We start from the raw sequence: 24102 nt of genomic DNA on the forward strand, positions 1-24102 counted from the left end.
GACTGAGGAAAACCACTCTGGAGATGGACAGAGGATATGTAAGATAATTTTGTTTAAAAATGGTATATGACCTGTTTGTCTCATTCTTTATAGGTTCATGCAGCCTGCCCATCACAATGGAACTTGGATGCCTTTAAAAGGACAATTCTTATGCAGAATGACACTATTCTACCCATTTGTGTGCATGTGGAAGTGGAGGTGAGGAGACTGAAAACAATATGCTCAATTAAAAATGGAGTGTCATTATTCATGATCTTTTTCCTGGCTTTTGTTGGATTTGTACAGAGCCTTCATGATATTTGCAATACTTTTTTTAAAATTTATAAACCCTAACGTGGAAGAATATAACAGAATTATATGCATATAATCACATAGCCAAAGCGGACACATATGTAGACTGATCAAAATATATATTGAAGCTTTCCATTTAAATTGTGTAACATGTATTATCTGCCTGAGTAAATATGCATTTGATTATGTTTTGATAAGTGTACATGTTTGTGTATATATACACCTGCATAAAAACCACACATAATTTTGTTACCTGTTAATTTATGCAAATTTTAGCACAGATTAGAACACCTTTTTTACTGCCAATGTAAAACCCCATGAAAATAAAGGGATCCTAATAAAAACACTGTGACAGATCCTTATGAGAGGGATACCATTATACACTGTGATCAGTGAGCGGGGGTGGGCTGGTTGTGTGTGAATGCATTGCTTTTGAAAACGGCCGGGCTGCCAATCCTGGAGAGTAAAATTCCCTGTGTATTTTAGCCAAAGGCCAGACTGCTTTGTGACCAGTCCTGCCAGTCCTGATCACCTTTGATTGACCATTTCTGCTCCTATAATTATTCATGTGGGCAAGGTGAGAAGCTTTTGGCTCATACATATGTACGGCATTTTCTGGGGGAGTGCAGGCTTCTCTGCACTGCCCCAAGCAATGTATCTGCGCTCTGATTTGGAAGTACTGTATTCAGGGAGGAGAGGCCATTCAGTCTCCATAATCATTCAGATTTTGGCTTCTCCATAACCAAGGATCCCATTTGGATGGGTTTTGTGATGTGGACACCTGTCTCTACCTCTTATATTGTTGAAAAAGTCTGGGACAAATCCATTTCAAGTGTTGCAGTTCTTGTACAAATATCAGATTATCTAATATATTTCCCAGAGGATTTCACAATACTGTTTACTTCCAATCCCTGACCCCAAATATACATATTGAGGGGTAGATCCTGCAACTGGATCTGGGTGGGTGGGCCCTTGGGACTTCACAGAGCCCCATCAACTTCCCATGGCCTCACCATGAATTGCAGGATCAGGGCCATAGTGCCAACAAAAAAATTTATCCTGCTTTTCATGATAAATTGCATTTGCTCCAGTGCTTCCAAATGCAGAAGCTGATCATTCTTTCCCTCCCCCTGCCATGTCATATATTTCTTTATGAACACGTCCAACTTGGGTGATATTCTTTCTCCTTTAGCAGATCATTTGACTAATTATTTCTGCCTGGTAAAGGAAGTCCCAATAGAATGAAAGTGCAGCCTTTGAAAGGCGATATAGGGAATCCAACTGGAGCCTTCTGTGGACCTTATTCACTTCAGTTTTGCCTCAGTTGTAAGGTTTTAAGACTATAGATGTCCTTGGCTACTTTTCATCAATAACCTGGTGCGAAGTCTCCTACTGCACTTTCCTGCAATGTCTATAAGCAGGGAAAAAAAAGAAAAGAAAAGGATTTGCTCTTCCCCATACTGAAGGCAGCTTACTAGAAATTGATTTCTTGATTTTTTAATGCCTTTTAGCATAAATGCACCCTTTACATTTCAGATTTCAAAAAGTAACAACATACATGATTGACATCTATAAGTATGTCTGTGTGCTGTACATATGCTGTTTTCAGTTATTCTATTGAACAAACCTCATTTTAAGAAGTGTGACCTTGAGATGTCATTGTTTTAGTAAACTCAGCCTGGTTAGGAAGCTTCCATTAATGTCCCAGAATTAATGCTACAGCCAATTCCCATCAGGAGATCAGAGTTGTACTATCTTCTGGACCCTGAAATCCATTTGTTAAAATATATGATGGATCAGAACATGAAGTTATCTAATTTCTTTTTTGGGGTGACATCATGTTAAACCAGATCTAGCAATCCTGATGTATTTATTTTCATATCTCTTCAGTTTTCCAGTTCTATGGATTTTTTTTAGAAAGACATTTTTGTATACTTGAAGAAATGAACACCGGGAAAAATGAAGCAAAAAGCAAAGCAAAACGAAACAAAATAAAAAAATAGATGAAATATTGAAACTGCTATCCAGAAAGCAAGTAAGGAAATATCAGTTTGCCATGCAGGCTATTATTCCTTGCTGTTTACTGTATGTTGACATCTGCAGACAATCTTTCTTTTTCTCTCTCTCATATAAACAGCTGTCTTATTTATTCTTCAGTTTTCCTTCTGTCGGTGTATGTAAAAAGAAGATCTGAGTATGCACAAGCTACCCTGTAGCATGAATAGAATTCTATGTATTGTCCTTTTTAAGACATAAATGCTTTTGGTAGTTAAATAATCAGTCTCAGTTAATGTCATTTTTTTAATGCTGGTGAATCATGCGGGTATCTTTGAGCATTTCCTGGTAGTCTCATGGAACATAAAGAAAGGCTTTCAATGAAAACTATTTAAGCAACATATAATTGAACCAAATATGGCTTAAAAGTTTCTGATAAAAGAACTAAAACATTTAAAATACCTATTGGCCAAATTTGCTGCTCTGGTGGAACCTCACGGAAGACACTCCTGTTTATTATTATTAGTGGTAGTAAATATTTATATTATGACAGCACCCAAAAGCACCGGGATGCCCCATGGCGTTGAGCACTATACAAACACAGACAGGAGACAATGCCTGTTCCGAAAGGGCTTACAATTTAAAGACACACACACCGACGAAAGAAAAGAGGTAGGGATACAGCTAAAAGCAAATGAGTCTAGTGAAGAATTGACCCAGCTTTGTTAGTTACCTAAATTGTATGGGGGTTTTTGTTAGTTTGTTTGTTTAGTTTTTAAGAGGACGGCTCTGCCAATCCCAAATGTTAAAACATCATGAGTCAGGCTTACCAAAAATCATGGGATTGGCTTTAAAATCATGAGATTATATCTAAATAATAGCTTTCGTGTTCTTTGTATTTGCCTTCTGCCCTTTCTGAGGCTTTAGGGTGCCCTGGAAGGGTCACATTTTGAAGCTTTCTCCACAGCCACAAGGGCTAGAAACTTATTTTTTCTTTAAGAATGAAGGCTGAAATCATCACATCTCCACCTGACTCCAGGAGCTGGGGATTTAAAGAAAACAGCAGTGGTCATGAGACTCCTGACAGACTCACGAGAGCTGGCCACACTGAGAGTTAGAGATAGGGGGAAGGAAGCAGGAAGAAGAAGAGAGGAAGCAGAATAGGCACAGTTCTCCCCTGGTCACGAGGCTGCTTTTTGTAGGCATCATGGCAGAGGTGCAGAAGGTAGGGCTGGGGGTGCAATAGAAGGGGGAAGGCAGGAGGGATGGGGAGATGGAGAGTGGGAGAAGGAGTAGGAGAGAGGGAGAGAAAAGTGACAAGGGAGGCAGAGGAGAGATGCTGGAGAGAGCTGCTAAGTGGGAACAACTAAAGAGGAGCAATCAGAAAACTAATGCAGGTTAAGTCCAGGCTATCCAAAGTTCCTGACGTAGGCCAGGTAACATTAAAATTGAAGTTTAGGAAGTGCATGAAGATCTCAGGGGCTGTGTCTGGAGCCAGCTCCTTATCTCGGAGAAGGGCCAGTGAGATGGAGGCAGCCCTGTGGACCTTTGGAAGCCCCTGCAGTTGGGAGTATGAGGCATGAGGGTCAGGGATTTGCCTTCCTGCAGCAGGTCTCACCACATGGTTGCAAAGAAAATTTTGAAAATGTGACACCAGTGTAACCCATGTAGGGATGCCTGCCTGAGTCTACAGACAGCCTAAGCCAACAGCTCTGGATGGGGTGACCTGCCCCATGCATTTCAATAGAGTGTTAACTCTAAGATCCACTTCACAGGGAGCCCCTGCCAACACAACCCCAACAGAGGCCTATGTGTGTGGCAGGGGAGAAGAATCCAGGAGGCCCAGCCCATCCATGTGGCTGCTGAGATAAGTACTGGTGTACCCCCTGCCTCCTTGCTTGGGGGAAAAAGATGACCCCTAATACTCTGAAGGGAAGGAGGCCTTGCAGCTACTCCGGGAAACATAAGGGGACACCATGCTGCTGCCTCTCCCTCTCTGGAAGGGCATAGGGTGCTCCCTGCCACTGACATTCTGGATGGGGAACAGGGGTATGATGTCTGGGCAGGACTATAGGGGTGGGGCCTTGTGTCATGACATGCCTAGGGCCGGCTGCAGGTTGCCTTAATCTGGCTTTATAAACTGTACATAGTTTAGGTTAACTGTCCTGGCTCATGAAGTTTGATTTCTACAGCTGTTGAAGCCCACTGAAACTGCTTGTTCAGAGTGGACTGGATCTTCTAAAGATGTTAGGGTGCTATCAAGCCAGCCAGTACAAGGCAGTAGTAGACTGGAGGTTCTCTAACACAGTCAGACACTGGGTTTTTATTGAACAAGAAAACAGCGGCAGTGTACATATTGCTAGGATAGTGTGGATTAATAAAATATTATTCCCTCCACAAATTTATACATATCCTTTAGCAAAGGCTACTGTATGGTTTTGGGATAGAACTAGAGAGAGAAGATTTTTTCCCCTCTTCAATGACAACCATTGCAAATAATCCAGATCTTAACCCAAATTATGAACCAGAGAGTTTTAAGGATAAAGAGAGCCATGGAATACGTATAGTTGGCCAGCTATTCAGTAAAGAAACTTTTCTAACTTATTTACAGATCAAACCCAACTTCAGTGCAGGGGAGCGAGGAATAGCTCAGTGGTTTGAGCATTGGCCTGCTAAACCCAGGGTTCTGAGTTCAATCCTTGAGGGGGCTATTTGGGATCTGGGGCAAAAATTGTGGATTGGTCCTGCTTTGAGCAGGGGGTTGAACTAGATGACCTCCTGAGATCTCTTCCAACCCTGATATCCTATGATTCAGCAGGCCTGGTATCTCAACTTTCAAGTTAGACATTATGTTTCTCTATTTTCTAGAAAAACTGTTTTTTTTTTCAGAAAGCTCACTTTAATAGAATTGATGGCCTCTAAATCAGTTAGGGGGAAAATATAACAAATTGATATCTATCTTTGTGGACAACTTTCTTAACAAAAAAAATGTCCACATGCAATGTGTTGGGAAGAGGGCCTGGGTTTACAAATTGAGGAAAGAGGACCAGCAACCTCAGTCTATTGCCCAATAAAAGAAAATACCTTTAAGACACTGTTTTGATGTTACCTGACACCAGTCAGGTAAAATCCAGATAGATAGATTGAATGGGGAGAAATCGTGGTGAAAGCGGAGATTTTGTGCATATATGGTGGACATGTCCAGTCATTGGGAAGTACTGGGATGCAATCCGTAACCAAATACCACCAATTTTTGGCTATTTATTACCAAATGATCCTTTGGTGATCCTCCTAGAGCTTCCTTGTGGAAAGGGTCTCACAAGAGGAAGCAAAGAAGTAATCTCTCATCTTCTGGTAGCCTCACACTGGAAAAAGAAAAATAGTCTAACCATAGGGGAATGGTTCAAAAAATATGGGTGCTTGTGGTTATGGAAAAATTAACACACCAGTTATGTGCCTAGCAAAACAGGACAGATACGGTATGTCTACACTGCAATTAGACATGTGGCTGGCCTGCACTAGCTGACTTGGGCTAGCAGGGCTAGCAGGGGCTGTTTAATTGCGGTGTCGATGTTCAGGTTCGGGCTGCAGCCTGAGCTCTCGGACCTTCCCATTTCACAGAGTTCTGGAGACCATTCACAATTGACAGCCCCTTAATACAAGCCCTGTGAGTCTGAATCAGCTGGCAGGGGCCAGCCACAGGTGCCTAATGGCAGCGTAAGCATACCCACAGATACTTAGCTATTTGGTTACTTAGATACTTTGGTTTCATGGATACTTAGATATTTGGTTCAATACTCAGACAAAGAACATTCACCTGCAACCCCCGCAGCATGCCTGTCCAATTTTTGTGAATATTAACATTTGAGAAACATGCTGGTCTATTAAATATGTGTAAACAGAGAGGGCACTTATATGGTAACACCCTGTTAAAGAGGAAGGTCTGATGACTATATTCCTGTATCATGTGTCTTTAAAGAAAAGCTCACTGTTGTAATAATTGTTTTACCTGGTATTTACCTGGTAAGGATTTGTAAACCTGTTAATACTCCCTAATTAAATGAATAATCTAAAAAAACCCCTGCTTATTGTTGGTTAGTATCTGAAGGGAGAAGTCACCTTTTTCATGCAAAGTTGATTGTCAATCCTGCAAGCTGCCAGATGCTCACTGTGGCAAACTAATGCTCCTTGCCCTATGGACGCTCATTCATACTGTCCAACATATTTGTCACCAATAGCTAGGCGGCAGGTGTGATGCTAATGGCCAGGAAATGATGTAGCTTTTGTATATCTTGAAAGGATTCTCTTATCTCAGGCGCAACCAGCAGATCGAGGGAAGTGATTTGTATTAGTAGGAGCATTTCCAGCAGATCAAGGGAAGTGATTATTCCCTTCTATTCGGCACTGGTGAGGCCACACCTGGAGTATTGCATCCAGTTTTGGTCTCCCCACTACAGAAGGGATATGGACAAATTGGAGAGAGTCCAGCAGAGGGCAAAGAAAATGATGAGGGGGCTGGGGCACATGACTTACGAGGAGAGGCTGAGGGAACTGGGGTTATTTAGTCTGCAGAAGAGAAGAATGAGGGGGGATTTGATAGCAGCCTTCAACTACCTGAAGGGGGGTTCCAAAGAGGATGGAGCTAGGCTGTTCTCAGCGGTGGCTGATGACAGAACAAGAAGCAATGGTCTCAAGTTGCAGTGGGGGGTCTAGGTTGGATATTAGAAAAAACTGTTTCACTAGGAGGGTGGTGAAGCACTGGAATGCGTTACCTAGGGAGGTGGTGGAACCTCCATCCTTAGAGGTTTTAAGGCCTGTCTTGACAAAGCCCTGGCTGGGATGATTTAGTTGGTGTTGGTCCTGCTTTGAGCAGGGGGTTGGACTAGATGACCTCCTGAGGTCCCTTCCAACCCTGATATTCTATGATTCTAACCTAGGGCTTGCAGAATATTTGCAAAGTTTGTTTTGACTGACATCTGCTTCTGTACATTTCACATTGTGAGTCTGGAAAAGTTTCCTAACCAGGGAGACCAGACTGCATGAAAAGCAAAGAGGCAAAGATTTTGTTTGTTTTCAAACAAACAGCAAAAAGGTTATATTCCTGACCTCCCCCCATCCCTCTCACCACCTTTGCCCTCATACAGTACATACCTGTTTATCCCAAACCCTATCATCTAAACCTCCACATTATTCAAATCCCTTTCTTTGTCCCCTTCCCCAAAACAACAACAACAGCCTGAGTGCAACCCCTGCCCAGTTAGTTAGCCTTCTTGCCCAGCTGCTGACATGCAACCCTCTGCTCTCTCCTTGCCTCCTCTCCACAACTCCAAGGGAGAGTTGTTCTTCACCTGGTCGGTGTCATACCTCTGGCCCTGTTGATGCAGCACTGGGGTGCCCACACATCTTCAGTGTGCCCTCCAGGCTGCTCCCCGGGTGGCCACAGGAGTCAATGCTGGGCACACGCGCACTGAACTAAGCAGCTGCAGGAGAAGCCCAAGTTGTAGGGAGTCTGTGGCCTTCCTGTTATGGGGGGGGGGGAGTTTGGGGTGAGAGGCTCCCCTCTTGATTAGCCAAACTCCCAATATAGCCGTATAAAATCTGCCCCCCATGCTAGTTGGATAAATGGGTATGTGCTGTACTGTTACTAGAAATAAAGAAATACCTAGGACTTTAACTCATTTTTTCTGTAGACTCCAAGCACTTTACCAAAGTGTGTTAGCATTATCATGCATCTCCAGGTTACAAAGGGGGAAACTGAGGCACAATGTGACTGTCTGTGACTTGTAACATTGTGAGTCATTGGCAGACCCAAGAATAGCCCCTTAGCCACCTCACTCCTAGTACCTTAGCCACCAGACTGCACTGCCAAACTCCTCATTACTCATCCCTGCTACAGTGAGCCTTGCAAAAAAAGGTTTCTAACCCATGAGATTCTGGAGCAGCTGTCCGATAGCAGTAATGAGGGCCATCAGCCTACCTTTCTTTAAAAAGGAGTTTGATACATATGTGAACAGGATACATTTATGAACCAGATTCCATGGTTGCCTGAAACAGCAGAAGGCTGGACTTGATAATCCAGGTGCTCCTTTCCAGTCCTATATGATATCTTTGTAAACTTCTGTGGCCTATGAGAAATTAAAAACTACAGTATTCAGGAAAATGACATCTGTAGATAGTATTTTCCATCTAGAAAGATCCCAAAGCACTTTACAAGCATTATAGATCACTTTAACCACTGCTGAAATGCAGCCACCACTGAGGCGGTGCCCTGTAGCTGTTGAGCACCACACAGGCTCGCTACATAATCATTTAGGACAGGAAGTGAATAAGAATAATATATCCACTGAACTGTTGAGGAAATGCAGGTGGATAGAATATAATTATTCAGGTTAGAATGTGACTAGAGCATTGAGGTTAATATCCTGCTTACTTACAGCTGAAGTCCCCTTTAATAACAAATGGCCAGTTTGTGTTTCATATACCATTTGTCACCATCAGCAGCTTTATGCCCCCTCCCAGTAGCATGCTGGCAATTCAAACACTGACTCAGAGGGCCCAGGGTTTCTTTAGGATGCTACTGTCAGCAGCACCTGTGTTTTGCCCCAAGTTCTCCTAGACATCTCTGCTTATAGTATAAGATTACACCACTCGGGGGAAGGGGGCAGAAGAGCGGAAAGACAACCCAGCTATCTTAGAAAACTGGAAAAAAAAGATGTTCTTTGCAAACAATGCCCATTTTTAGGAAGATGAGGTTGAAGCTATTGAGTCACAAAGATTTGCTAGTGCAAATCTTTAGAAAATGCAAAGCTAGTGGTTAATAAGGAGTTTTGAGACTGTCTATTGTTTTTTAAGTCTGGAGAAGGAAACCTGGCATGATGGGCCTGGGAGGAGATTTACAGCAAAACGCATGGAGACACAACAGAGAAGCTTTAGGGATAATGTTTTAATTCTAATGAAGTGCCTTGTTCTCCACAGGGGCGTGCACAGGAACTTAAATTTGACCGCTTTTGGAGGAGCATGTTCTGTGCCCCCCACCGTGGCCCTGGGGTTGGAGGAGCTGCTAGCTCCTGCTGCAGCCTGAGCCGGAGTAGCTTGCTTTCTCTGTCGTGGCTCTGGGGCAGAGGAGTTCTGTGCCCCTGCTGATGACTGTGGGGGAGGTGCCCCTGCTTGTTCTCCCCACCCCCACCTTGTGCATGCCCCTGTTTGGAAAACATGACTGATTCTTTACCAGTGGCTTGACAGGATGGCTGTGATAAAACCCTGGAAAGATCTGTCTGGCTTGCAGGCCTTATTTTGTCCAAACACACCCCAATGTTAGCTGTTTTATTGAGGCAGCAGCTCTAATGGAATGGTCCCTAAAACAGAAATATCACGACCCATCAGTGACACTGTACCGCGAAACCAGCAAGCAGTGGTCACTGAGGGGACCAGGGGATAGGGTTGCACTAAAGAGATGAGCAATTGATCCCTGCCACAATCCCATTAAGAGCCGCTGTTGTTCATGACCTCCTAGCCATTGTATTATTAAGGGAATTGTGATTTGCCATCAAATGACTGAGAAAGCATAAAGGAGGAGGTAAGCATGGGCCTTCTGATGATCTGGAAAGCCAGACATTAACGAAAATATCTTCCTAGGAAACGCTTAGTGCTTTAATAACGGAAGGCCCCGTGAACTATTGATATGTCTACACTGCAGCTGCGAGTGATCCTCCCAGCGCCAGTGGACAGCCACACTAGCAGGCCCCAAGCTAGCACGCTAAAAAATAGCACCTCAGGAGGCAGCTTGGGCTCTCAAGCCCACCTGAGGCTCTGGGGCTGAGCTAGCCTGAGTCTTTGGTGGAGCCACAGCGTCCACATGGCTACTTTTAATGCGCTGGCTTGGCTCAAACTCGCGCGAGGCTCCCTTCCAGCTGCAGTGTAGGTGAACCCTTTGAGAACAGAACATAAGAACGGCCATACTGGGTCAGACCAAAGATCCATCTAGCCCAGTACCCGGTCTTCCGACAGTGGCCAATGCCAGGTGCCCCAGAGGGCATGAACAGAACAGGTAATCATCAAGTGATCCATCCCCTATCGCCCATTCCCTGCTTCCGGCAAACAGAGGCTGGGGACACCATCCCTGCCCATCTTGTGGGTTCCAGGACTAGCTGCTCCAAGAAGCAGTCATTTAAGGTGTCAAGAAACTTTATCTCTGCATCCCTACATTAAAAATAATGTAATTGAGTTATAGTCTTTTGAATTCCCCTGTGACCATTACCATTGTATATCTCTTACAGACAATCGTCATACAGAAAATGCTTGCTAGAGATCATTATCCCTACTCATTAGCTCAGGAAGTTGGGTGTGTCTCTCTTGGTGTGTGAGAAATAAAGCATGGTGGATTACTGGCAACAAACCTCAAAGTCTCTTTTTATCTCCCAACCCAACTCCCAAAATCTGATCTGTGCATAATATACCACCAGTGATATCCACTTCCATTGGTGAGGTATGTTATGTACACTATGTCTCATGTACATCCTTCGCCATCTCTGTCCATCAGCAGAACCAGATGTCACACAGAGAAAGGGACGAGGAAAAGTCTTTCACAAATGGAGAAAACTCACTACCTCTTACTGTCTGAGGAAAGCTGGGCCAAATGGGATGAGACGATAAAAACAATTGCTATACTTTCTTTAACTACAAAATGTAGAGCTATTATAAAATATAACCTGTACTGCACCAACTCTGCTGTATTCCTCTGTCACCTTCTCTTTTAATACTTACATGAGAAAATAAAATGCATAGTTGGCAGTACAGATTATCTTTAATAAAGCTAGTAACTGAAATGTGTGGAGCAGTGGCTATGGTAAGACATTTAGAAAGGAAAGATAGATCTTGAGAGGTGAGGTACCCTGTATCTAACAGATGCTCCAGGCATGCTGAACACTTTGCTGCAACATTTCAGAGCTGCCAATGAAGAAAAGAGGAGGAGTGGGGCTGATTTGCATAAGGAAAAGATTTAGACAAAATCTAGGCGATCCAGGATAAGTACAGTGACTGGATCCTGGGTAGCAGAGGCAAGGACCACAGATAGGATTTTCAGAAGTGCCCATCATTGTCCTATCTCTGATCCCACTGAAATCAGTAGTAAAACTCCTATTGACTTCAGTGTGAGCAGAGCTATGCTGACAATCTACAACTCCTTCAGACAAATGGCAAGACTCCAATTGACTTTGGATCAGCCCTCCTCCCCCAGTAATGTTGGTAATCACCACACAAGAGAAGGAGGGGTTTAATCTGCCTCCCAATCTCCAACATTCAATTAGTAGGTTGCTCAGAACACCACACAAAGAAAACCACACTGGCCTCTTAGAACCATGCTCCACCAACAAAGGCAAAACTGTGTAGGGAAAGTCAGCCTCAGCATACTCTTGGATACTAGAAACAGCAGCAAAGATGACATGTTGGTGGCTCTGCATTGCAGGTTTTCTAATGGTGGTGATTAAGGGGTGACAGGTGTTGGGCTGGATTGGTTATTATATCATTAAATACTTGGGGTTTGCTCTTAGCTTTGCTGCTATGGAAAAGTGAGTAAAAGCAAGAAAGCAAACAATATTAGAGTCTCTGTGTCTTGAAATAAAATTGCTATCCTTAGTTTGCCCTTGCACGGTTCAGCATCAGTGCTTTATCGATTGGAATTAGGAAGTTAATAAGGTTTGGGCTAATTAATCAGATGGGTAGGGACTGGAACCGCACTGCAAGGCTTAATCAAGTCATCAAAGCTCTCAAGCCATGAAGAAGGTAATTAAAGGAAAAGGATGCCTGTTATGTAGCAGGCATCTAGAAAAGGACAAGAACAAGATAGAGAACCTCCATTTTCTTTTGTGCACTTTGCTAAGATAAATCAGACCAAATGACCAAGGTACAGTGCTCAGCTTCCTATCAGCAAACTAAATTGGATGAATTTATAAATCACCTCACAGAAGGAATTCATTCCAGCTAGACTAATTGTCAATGAAACTATGTTTATTTGTAATAGATTTATGTTTGCATTAGTGGGGCCTTCAGCACAAACTGCTACCACCTATGACTGTTACCCCAAGGTGGTTTGATTTAGCGCAAACAGATGTGACTTACAAACCTAATTGAGAAAGTTATTTGTTAAGACAATACATTGTTCAATATGTAGGCATAATTTTATGGTTGACTGTGGGTCTACTGCAAAAGATTAAATATAAAATTTTCTTTCCCCCCCTCACCTCACTGAAAGTGAACATAAGTACTGCAAAAACCTTGGTGGTTTAATTAACAGACAAGTTTATAGCTGCTGCAGTTGTATTTTGTAACTCGTTGTGGTATTAGCAATAATGCAGGCTGGTTGCTGGCAAACAGACCTGTAAGAAATAACCACTAATGGCTGTGACAGATATGGCAACGCCCTGCCATATCCTTGGGAGACCTTACTGAGTTAAATTTAAATATCTTTGGGGTCTATTGTAGCGAATGAATGGTTTATGTATTACTGTGGGCTGGGATTGTATGTAACCTCTTGGGGGGCGGGGGGGAGCTGTGACAGGTGTGAGACCTGGGAGTTCAAAGATCTATATTGAAAATGTGGCAGCCAAGAATGGATTTCCTGGGGAACATCTAGGGAGAGGTTAATGCAAATTCCCTGTCTCTGGTTGTGCAAAACCCCAGACTTTTCAAGCGAAGCCCTGAAGAGAGGGTGGCTGTCTCCTGGTTACCTGTTCCTGGAGATGGGCAATCAAAGGCCCAAGCTATACAAAGAAATGGCTGAACTGCCTAGCCTGGATTCTGGTTTTGAATATGAGACAGTTATGAACTTGTAACCACAGGGAAAACCTAGCTGTGGGTTTTGAAGGGATGACATCTGCCAGAGCCTGAGACTGGAGTTGGGGGACCTCTGGTAAGTTTACTAGAATGCCTATAGGGTCTTTTGTTTTTAGTATGTTCACTCTGTAATTATTTCACTGTAAGAATAAACTTTCTTGCTTAGGAAGAGTTCTGTGGTAACTTATCACTGTGGGCATTACATTGGCCATATTCTCCAGAGAGAAAGCAAAGCACAGAGGTGGCCATTCAGGCCATATCCAGTTATGGGTTATGGAAGAAAATGGGGCACCAGTTGGGGAGTTACCATGGTCAATGCAGCCTATGAATTAATAGGTTTAGAAGAGTTCTATAAACTCTGCCGCCCCAACCTAAATTCATGGTTAATAGACAAAGATCTCAGAGATGTAACTATAGCTGGGAAACTGGCAAACCATAGTCGCCCTAAGCGTGACAGAAAACCTAATAGAGAGGGAACGAAATCAGAGGACAGGGATCAGGCCCAAGTGGAGCTCCATACCCGAGGGGAGGGAACCCACTCCCGAGACGTGCAGAGACAGGTGAGAAAAAGTGGTGTCTCATCTGTGGCCAACAGGGTCATTTTGCCTGGGAGTTCCCACTCTGCTGACTGAGTTCCAGAGCAGTGCTGGAAAGACGAACCCCAATCTCACAGAATTAATAGGGCGGCTGACTCTCCAGAGAGAGGGAGTCACACAGCCAGTCTGCCGATGGCATACAATGTTCATGCTGAGCCATTCACACCCTAAACCACCACCCATGTCATACTGCCCCCACCTGTGTGCAGATGCACTGGATCACCAGTGGGAGTGGAAGGTGGTCATCAATGGGGAAACATGCATTGGATGGAGAGATACTGGGATTGCTAAAACTAGAGTTATGGTCTATGTCATGAAACCCCACCAAGTGATCCCTGGGTGTGAAATCTGGGTTAAAGTTCTGGGTATAAAGCCTTCTTTCTGATCCAGCAAACAGACAGGACCTTCTGTCCAAAGGGGGCCCCAACCCTTGTGGAAGGAGTAGAAAGACTTTGGCCTACTAAGGCCTCATAAGACTTTGGGGAGACTCCTGGTATGTTTAGTGTGTGTTTAAATCTGTTTATTGTTTTTATATGTTTTCTTTGTAATGCCTGTGCCTTAAGAATAAATGTACTTGCTGAGAAAGAGCTGTGTGGAAACTTATAACTGATGGCAATACCCTGCTCATAGTCATGGGAGAGAAAGCACAGCAGAGGTGCTGGCCTTTAGGCATACTGGCTTGCTGGGGATATCACAAGGTAAGGCAGGAGGCTGTACAGTCTTAACCCGTCCCCTCTCCCCTGCAGTCAGAAGGGAGTAGGACAAGTGTACCTATCCAGAGACAGGTGACAGCTGGAGTCCTGAATGGGTTCTCCTGGACCATGGAGGAGAAACACAGGTGCACTTACCCTGAAATTGTGACAATGGCATAAAGTAGAGTTTAATATGTTTCTTTCAAATATATAATCACTGATGGGTTTAATATTTAAAGATAAGCAATGTTGCTATGCAAACTTTAACAGCAAGCTTAAGAAATTTAGCTACATTTTATTGAAAAACCACAGTATAGTGACTTACTTACAGTCAACGTCAATTATATGATATTATATGTATCAATATCAACAAAAGATTGAATATAAAACATTGTTTGCTTTTATGATTTATTTCATATTCTGCATCATTCTACTGCCAAGGCCAATATTAATTTGAAGTTTTGGTTAGAGATGAACCTTTTCTGTCTTCAAACAAACTACAAAAGGGCAGTTTCTGCAGAAAACAGATAATTTAGAGGTGTATTTAAAAAACAGGCCCTGATTTTTATTTTTTTTTTTAAATGATACAGAAGTCACTTTTCCACACAGGCAAGGGATTTCAGTTTTCATGAGTTGTTGATATTTTTGCCCTATCATCTGCTTAATTGTTTACAAAAAAGATTTTTAATGTTATGCATGGCTGCAGAAGGTAGCAAAAACCATACAGTAAAACCTTAATTATACAAATGAAAAGAGGAAGATGAAATTAATTTGGATAAACTGTGGTTCAAATAAAGTGGAGTATTTTTAATGTATATTTTGGTTGGACTAATGAATGTTTTCCTATTGTATACAAAGTATAAACATACCTAGGGATAGTCTTACCTGCCTTGCAAGATTCAGAGAATTTATATTTATTGTTTTTCCATTTCTTGTAAACTTTTAAGAGGCAGGAAATGGGACTGGAATTACTGCAAAATAAGAGATTAATTCCATTTTTTGTACAGGCAGTCTTTCATAAGAACAAACGAATGGCCACACTGTGTCAAACCAATGGTCCATCTAGCCCAGTATCCTATCTCTGACAGAGGCCAGTGCCAGGTGCATCAGAGGGAATGAAAAGAACAGGGCAACTTATGTCAAGTGATCCTTCTGCTGTCATCCAGTCACAGCTTCCGGAAGTCGGAGGTTTAGTGACACCCAGAGCATGGGATTGCATCCCTGATCATCTTGGCTAATAGACTTATGGACCTATCCTCTGTGAACATACCTAATTTTTTTTAACCTAGTTATACTTTTGGCCTTCACAACATCTCATTGCAATGAGTTCCACAGATTGAATGTGCGTTATGTGAAGAAATGCTTCCTTTTATTTGCTTTAAACCTGCTGCCTATTCATTTCATTTGATGACCCCTAGTTGTTATGTTATGTGACGGGTGAATAACACTTCCTTATTCTCTTTCTCCACACCCTTCATGATTTTATAGACCTCTATCATATCCCCCCTTAGTCATTTTAATCTCTCCTTGTATGGAAGCTGTTCCATGCCCCTAAACATTTTTGTTGATAGAAATATCCCATGGTGAATTCTCTGTGAATTACGGAAAGGCGTCTAGTTAAGAATATCCATGAGGCAATATTTAAAAAAAATGGAAAGAGACAAATAATAGATGGACAATGTTTGTATCAAGTTAAGTAGTGTGCTCTGAAGAGCAGCTTAACACGTTTGCGGGATACGCAGGATTGATCACTGAAGAAGAGAAACCTATTGCTTTAATTAATAAGATCCATATATTTTGATATCCAAGCTGGACAAAGATCCTTTACATTCTGCTTGGTTTCACCCTACCGTATATCGCTCGTTAATCATGACTACAAGTTGCGAGCAAAAGTCCCAGCTAATAGCGTACACTGTTTCATGCCTGGGCTTGTGAGCCTAGACCAAATGGGATTTGTTAAAGGAAGGCTACTGCAGGATAACACTTGAAAAATATTGCCTCTCGTATGCTGCCCAATTAAAAAAAATCAGATCAGATGCAGACTTTTGATAAAATTGAATAGAATCATTTCTGTTCACCCTTAAAGGTGATATTAGAAGAGGGAAAATGGACTTGTGCCCTTTCTTGTCTCTCCATGATGTATAAAGAAGGCCTGAAAAAGGTTATTTTCTGAAGACATTTTTTCTCTGATTATTTTTTATAGTCTTATCTGCCCTAGAAGACTATGGTGAGTAGAGAGCTAGTGACACTGGTGACTGGAAAACTAGTGACTCTACAAGAGTCAAGAGACTGAAAGCTGAGACTGAAAAGTAAAGGGTTTTTAATTAGACTGTTACATTTTTATTTACTTTATATTTTGCTAACACCTCTTGGAGAAAGGATGCATTTGTTAAACATTTATCAATTCCCCTTTTAAATTAAGGTGTTAGAACTTGCAGTAAACATCTGAGGCCCACTAGGAAAGACCAGACATTATGATCTTCTTATTTCTAAGGTTAGAGAAACAAACAAGAATGCTACTAAAAACAAAATGGGGAAATAAAACTCTTTCAGGCCTTCTTTGCACAACATGACACAACAAAAAATGGTCACAAGCCCATTTTTTAAAATGCTTTGCAGTTTACCTTTCAAGAGATTTGCAATAGGCAGCATCTCTGTTGCATGGGTACAAACACTAGATAGTTCCTCTTAGGCCTCTACAAATGGTTTTGCTTCAGGGGTGTTTAGAGTCCAGGCAGGGATGGACACTATCCACACTCCTATCCCCACAATGAGGCTGGAGCCTCTAGGCCAGCTGTTGAGAAGTGAATAAAGTGAGGGATATCAAGGAGGGAACATGCTGGGTTAATGGCACTGGAATATAAAACGTTTTATCTCCAGCAAAAGTAGTAACAATATGAACTTCTCTGCTACACCCTTCTCAACCCTGACTGGAAGAGATCACTTCTGTAGTTCATTCTCCAGGCTTGTTTAGCCCTTGGATTTTCATAGACTGGTACCAAAGGTTCTGATGTCTTTGTGATGTGGCTATCATTTCATAGGGATTGGACTGCTACTGTTGGCTCATTTCCTATAGGTCAGAAAACATCTGTCAGCTGGTGCCAGTATGGGTCAGATTCAAACTGACAATTTAAAGGTGAAAAGCTTAGTAATTCATTACTAGTCCCTGGACCATCCCTTTCCAGATATATAACTAAGAGGAGAAAACATTGCCCTACAGAATTTTAATACAATTCACTACACAGTGGATGCCTTTACTAAAGTAATTTCATCCTGATTTACTTGGTCCTCACTGAGGCAAAATTCTCAGTGACTTCCATGGAAATCTTTATGGAATAAGAACTGATTAAAAATTGAATTAAGGACTTCAGAAATTGGACCCTGGTATTAATTCTAAATATATATGAATGGGTGCTGCTGCATGCATTTATTCTTACCAATATATAGAGTAGAGCAGATAATATATTGCAAAGTCACATCTCTCAGATCTGAAGAGAATTAATATAGCAATAAGGCAGTATTAAACATTATGAAGATGACTATTGGTGTTTTTTCCCAGTGCTTTCATTAGTCAGGTATGTACAAGTCTCTATAATAAAGCTGAGCAATGGTTGTTTGTTTTATGGATTAATCAAAGGCAACATAAACCAAAAACATAGAAATCATGAATGTAATCATCAGTGTTTGAAATGGCAGTGTCTTTACCCAGGTGATGCATGAGCATTGGGTAAAAACTGACACCTCTCATCATTAAGGATGAATTTATCACAGAGATCACCAATAATTCTGCAGTCCTCTTTCTCAACCAGCCATGGTGTATTAGAATGATTCAGGAGAACAGGATATCCACAAGGATCAAAAGTGAGAAGCCAAGCTTCTTAACACAGTCCCAGTGTTCTAACAAATAGAGGCAATAGCTCACTTCAACATACCTTGGCCTTTACGTTTAATAAGCTAAATGAAAGATCACTATCACAACGGGGTACATGTATATCAGTAGGATGATAAAAGAGGGGTCTTTGTCAATTGACCTCAGGTGATGATTCTTATACAGCTAATGCTTCAGAAATAACTAGATTGCACAGTAATGCTTAATATTGTAGTGCTATCTGTTTGCTCATACTATTTTTCAGTACAAAGACAGCAACTTATGTGTAGGGCCTTACCAAATTCTTGGTCCATTTTGGTCAATTTCACAGTCATAAGGTTTTAAAAATCATAAATGTCATGATTTCAGCTATTGAAATCTGAAATTTCACGGTGTTGTAATTATAGGGGTCCTGTCCCAAAAAGGAGTTGTGGGGGGGTCGCAAGGTTATTGTGGGGGGAGGGTTGTGGCGCTGCTACCCTTCCTTCTGCACTGCTACTCCTGGCGGCACTTCCTGCAGAGCTGGGCAACTAGAGAGCAGCGGCTGCTGGCCGGGAGCCCAGCTCCGAAGGCAGAGCCACCGCCAGCAGCAGCGCAGAAGGAAGGATGGGATGGTATGGTATGGCCACCCTTACTTCTGCGCTGCTGCCTGCAGAGCTGGGCCCTCAGTTAGCAGCCGCCAGTCTCCGGCCTTCCAGCCCTGAAGGCAGCACAGAAGTAAGGGTGGCAATACCGCAACCCCTCTAAAATAACCTTGTGACCCACCTGCAACTCCCTTTTGGGTCATGACCACCAATCTGAGAAACGCTGTCTCCTCTGAGAAATCTGTACATCATAGGGTAAGAGCACACAAAAGATCAGATTTCACATGATGCCTTTTTCATGGCTGTGAATATGGTAGGAGCCTACTTATGTGAGTACTGTGTGAAATCATTATTAGCAGGGCTTACCAAGGGTGTTATGGTTGCAGAGGTATTCTTACATCTAAATATGCAATGAATTATATTTACTTTACCCTAATAAAATATTAAACTTTACACAGTTCAATTGTTAAAATGGTTTTGCTCATTCAGAGTCTATTAAATCTTCAGTACATTCAGTGTTGACCAAATTCTTCTTATTAATAAGAAGCAGTGATTCAGTTACTCATGCAAGTGACAAGTTGTTACGTGATTTGATACCATCCAATCACACTCTGGGTGTGCCATCAGCATAATAGCCTTATGACCGCTTTTCTGATCAGGTAATACCCAAGGAGGCTTATTAACTGGGTCACTGTCTCATTTATTGTTTCAACATTTGAAGAAGTAAGTGTAATGAAAGTTAATTGTTGCTTGAGTGAATTTCAGGAAGGTAATGATGATTGTGTTTTTGGGGTGAAGTAGGACATGCTGTTTCCTCAAGGTGATTATTTTTAATAAACACAGTGTTCATGTTTTTTTAACTCCTTGTTAGCAGAAAATATATCATCCTGATGAGGCTACTGATCACATTTATGTGTGGTTCTTAGGGAGTATTACTGTAATTCAACAGGATTGTAACACAGAGACTATGTCTTTATGCATCGTTGACCAAATTCTGGCTCTTTCCTTTGGGACACTAACTAGGCAGAAACACATAATACAAAATCAGCGTTGTTTTGCAGTCTGGCCCCATGTGACTCCAGCTGCACCGATTACTCATGCCAGTGAGTGCCATGGGAATGTGCAAATTGCCGATGGGTGAATCCACATGGACCATGTCCACTGACCACAAACACTTAGCTCAGAATCTTTCCCTTCCACAGCTCAGTATGTAAGAATCTGCTCATTTAGGGGAAGCCAGGACTTTGGCACAACTGGGGAAGCATAGTTTGTAGCCTGACTATGGCTTTTCTGGGGCAGACCTAGCCAAAACCAAACAATGGACTCTAGATTTCTACAACATCAAAATGATGATGGTTTCCTCAACAGAGCGCTCCTTCGATTTAACACGCTACATGCCCAATACTGTAACCTCTACAAACTCAAGTAAATCACTTACTGCTCACATGCATAAGAGTTTCAGGATCAGGCCTTATATACTAGTGAATGGTCTTCTCCATCTCCTGGAAACTGTGTTGCCATTGCCCTGTACTCATTCATGTGAATTCTGCTTCTCACCAATCCTCATTGACAGTATTGCTCTTCATTTGCATTACATAGGAAATATAAATAATAATGCGAGGGCCTTAAACAAAGGCTATTTCCACTTTTGAAACGGTGTATTTGTCTCTAAGAAATTCTAGAACTGTTGAGTGTACAGTGTGAATTTATCTGAGCTGTCATTCAGAGACATTGTAAGTTGCCCTCTTCAGAGGAAAACAGCCATACAAAAACATAGCCATAACATATGGAGAGTTTGCTATTCAAAGCAATTTTCAGGGTAGTAGTTCACCAGGACTGATGGAACACAAAAGCAACACCTCAGAAGACTGGGCTACTCTAACTCTGTTGATTGTGTACATAGATATAATTTCTATTGCTGTCTTTGGTAGTTCATACCACACATTAATGTCTTGGGCTTGATACCTACTTAGTTTCATGTCCTCATCTCCCCCTCCCCCGCCCAAACTATTGCTGCCACAGTGGGTGAGCCTTGTGGGATACATTCCTTAAGAAAGGCTGTTCTTCTATACAAACTCAAGAAGAAACAGTGATTCCACATTGATCCATTTGGCTAGCAAAGATGATAAAACAATACTGAGAACAGGAAGTGGGAAAAAAAAGGATCCTATGTCATTCACAATTTTCACTTTGGAGTTGTTATTTGCTATGTTGCCTCAAGTTGCATGGAGAAGACTTATCTAGTATAGCTAGTTGGTGTGATGTATTGAATATATGAGTGACTTCCCACTGAGGAGAGCTTAGCAAAATTCCTATTTGGCCTCACTAGTGGGAAATCTGTCGTTAGCCTGTCTGAGGGAACTGCAGCCTGTGTACTCACCCATGGACCAGGGTCCAGTTTATGGTTACTTTGGTGTGCAGAAGGCACATAAGCCACAACCAGCCATGGGATGCTGGACTCTGCATAGGGGTTATGTCCATTCAAAGGCTCTGGCAGAAAAACAGTTCAAAACTTTCTGCCATAGATATGACTGCAGGGCTGATGCTGCTGGGGTGTAAAAGATTGAGAGAGCAGAAATGATTCCAGATGTTTCCAGTGTACAGTATGTACAGATAGATGTATTACTAATAAACTGAAGGAGTGATGGTAAACAAATCTTACTGCATAATTATATCCAGGGCTAATTTATTGATCTAATTTTGTTTTTTGTTTTCCAGTATGCAACATCATTTTGTTTTATAATTGACTTTAATACCAAGCAGGATATCTGTTAAGTCTGTTGTAAGACACATTTATTATATGGTGGTTACTTTTAAAAAGAAATCCTTTACCCTCTGGAATTGATACTTATTAACCTTGGCCTAGTTGTGGTCTTGAGCTGTCACTCATTTATTATTTATTGTCATGCCCTCTAACCTGCTTCTCTATCCATGTTAACAAAGCAAGACCACCCCACAGCTCTATCTAGCCTAAACTATGTGCAGCCTTCCAAGCTGCGGGAGGCTCTGGATGCTGGGTGTACAGCCGCCTGGTCTGTGGGGGATTTGCTTCCTCTCTTGAAAGGAAAGAAAAAGCCGTTACACAACCTTTGCCTGCCGTCTGTGCATCAAAACCTTTCACCCTGAATCTCTCTCTTTCGGTGGGTCTGACATAAGCCCTGATCTGTGGATGAGAGAGACAGAAAATGAGAGAGAAAGAGAGAGAGAGAGATGGGTTCCTTACTTGGATGTCGTCTTGTTTAAAAAAATAAATGAATAAAATAAAGAACAAAATCCCACATCTTGTGCTAATGGTGAGGGCTCTGCCAGCCTCAGCTGCTGAGGAGGGACGTGACTGAGTTAGCTGTTGGTCTGAGCACCACTGGGGGCCCTGGCTGACCATTGTTGCTGGGCATTACTCGGGAGAGGACTGTTCAACCCGATGAGCTCAGTTTCAAAGCTGTCACAGACTGTGACCTGTTAATCTTGCCAAAATCAGATGAGAGTGACTCAAGCAATTAAGATAAGCTAACATCTAAATAATATAATTTACCTGCATTCTTAAGGGAAAAGTGGAATCTCAGGAATTCCTTTTTTATGTGGCTGTTCAGTTTTTAATCATATCTCAAAGATGGTTGTTACCACTGAGTCTAGATTCTCGCTTGAAACCCTGGGTCCAGCTCTGTTAGCCCGAGGCTGTGTGGGAATCTGAATTTCCATTTCATGGGAAATACCGACGTTTCAAAATCTGTTTTCATTTTGAATTGGAACAAAATGCTGAATTTTAAAACTTTCCCAAGATATGAAATTTTTGAAAAAAATTCCTTTTGGGTGAATTGTAATTTTGATCTTTTTATATTATATTTTATATTTTATATTATAAAAACTTTTCAAATAAAATATCATTTCAAAATGAAAACATTCTATTCCAACACAATCAAAATGCTTTGTTTTGGATTTTTTTCTAAATGAAATTTTGTCAAAATTGACACATTCTTGCAGCTAGTTTTGATTTTTGACAAAATGGAAAATTTTCAACCAGCTCTACTTACCACTTCTCCACAGCATGTCAGCTAAAGTTACTTGCTATCTCACGCAGGTTTTTGCACATCAGAGCAAGGAAAATGTGTATTTCTACTGAGTTTCATTATGTCAGGGGTGAAGGGATGGTTTTTGCTTCTACCTTCCCTGCAAAATAGGCAAAAGTTTTGGCTCCTGTGGATCTCAGGATACTTACAGGAAGTGGGGGAGGTGCTACACTTTCCCCAGGCATTCTTCCTCTCCACAGTAGCATTATTCACTCTCCTGGCAGCTATGCAGAGATCCCCCCTCCATGGGGTTTTACAGAAGCTGATGGGGAGATATTAGTGGTTCAAGATGAAATTCACCCAGACATGAGGGAAGTGTGCTGGGGAGAGAACTGTCTCTCCACTCCACATATTTGCAGGGACACTGCAGTGTGGGTGTCTCTAGAAGTAGGGAACAGAGCCACTGTTTACCCCCATCAAAAGTTTAGCACTCTTCAAGAACATTTTTCAGAGTAGCAGCCGTGTTAGCCTGTATTCGCAAAAAGAAAAGGAGTCCTAGTGGCACCTTAGAGACTAACCAATTTATTTGAGCATAAGCTTTCGTGAGCTACAGCTTACTTGCTTATGCTCAGATAAATTGGTTAGTCTCTAAAGTGCCACTAGGACTCCTTTTCTTTTTGCAAGGACATTTTGCTGCTCTCCATGTCTTTTGGCTGGGATAGTTAGTGGGCCATGTTTGCTGTAACACGAGATAATATGCAGACAATAGAATAGCTGAATAGTCCAGGTGTTATCTGTAAGATAGAAGTCCCCCACAGCTCCAGTCAAGATTGGGAATCCATTTACTACATGCTACACAGACACAGTCCCGCCCCAAACAGATCAGTGCTAGTAATACTTTTCCCCGTTTGTGTTCATAGTACAATAGCTAGGCCAGTGACTGGGAAGAGAGAAACTTGCAATGATCAATTAGGCCTTGTCTACACTGGCAAGTTTCTGCGCAGTAAAGCAGCTGTCTGAGTTGTAACTCCCGAGGCGTACACACGGCCAAGCCACTTAGTGTGCAGAAACTGTGCAGTTGCAGCGCTGTAAAAAACCACCCTGATGAGAGGCGTCCAGCTTTCTGTGCCGGGGGTACAGTGCCACCATGCCAGTGTAGACACCCTGCTCGATTACAGCCCTGCGATTGGCCTCTGGGAGGTGTCCCACAATGCCTGTTCTTGTCATTGGTTTGAACTG

Source organism: Eretmochelys imbricata, chromosome 2, assembly GCF_965152235.1.
Source record: "Eretmochelys imbricata isolate rEreImb1 chromosome 2, rEreImb1.hap1, whole genome shotgun sequence".
In the NCBI taxonomy this organism is placed as follows: domain Eukaryota; kingdom Metazoa; phylum Chordata; order Testudines; family Cheloniidae; genus Eretmochelys; species Eretmochelys imbricata.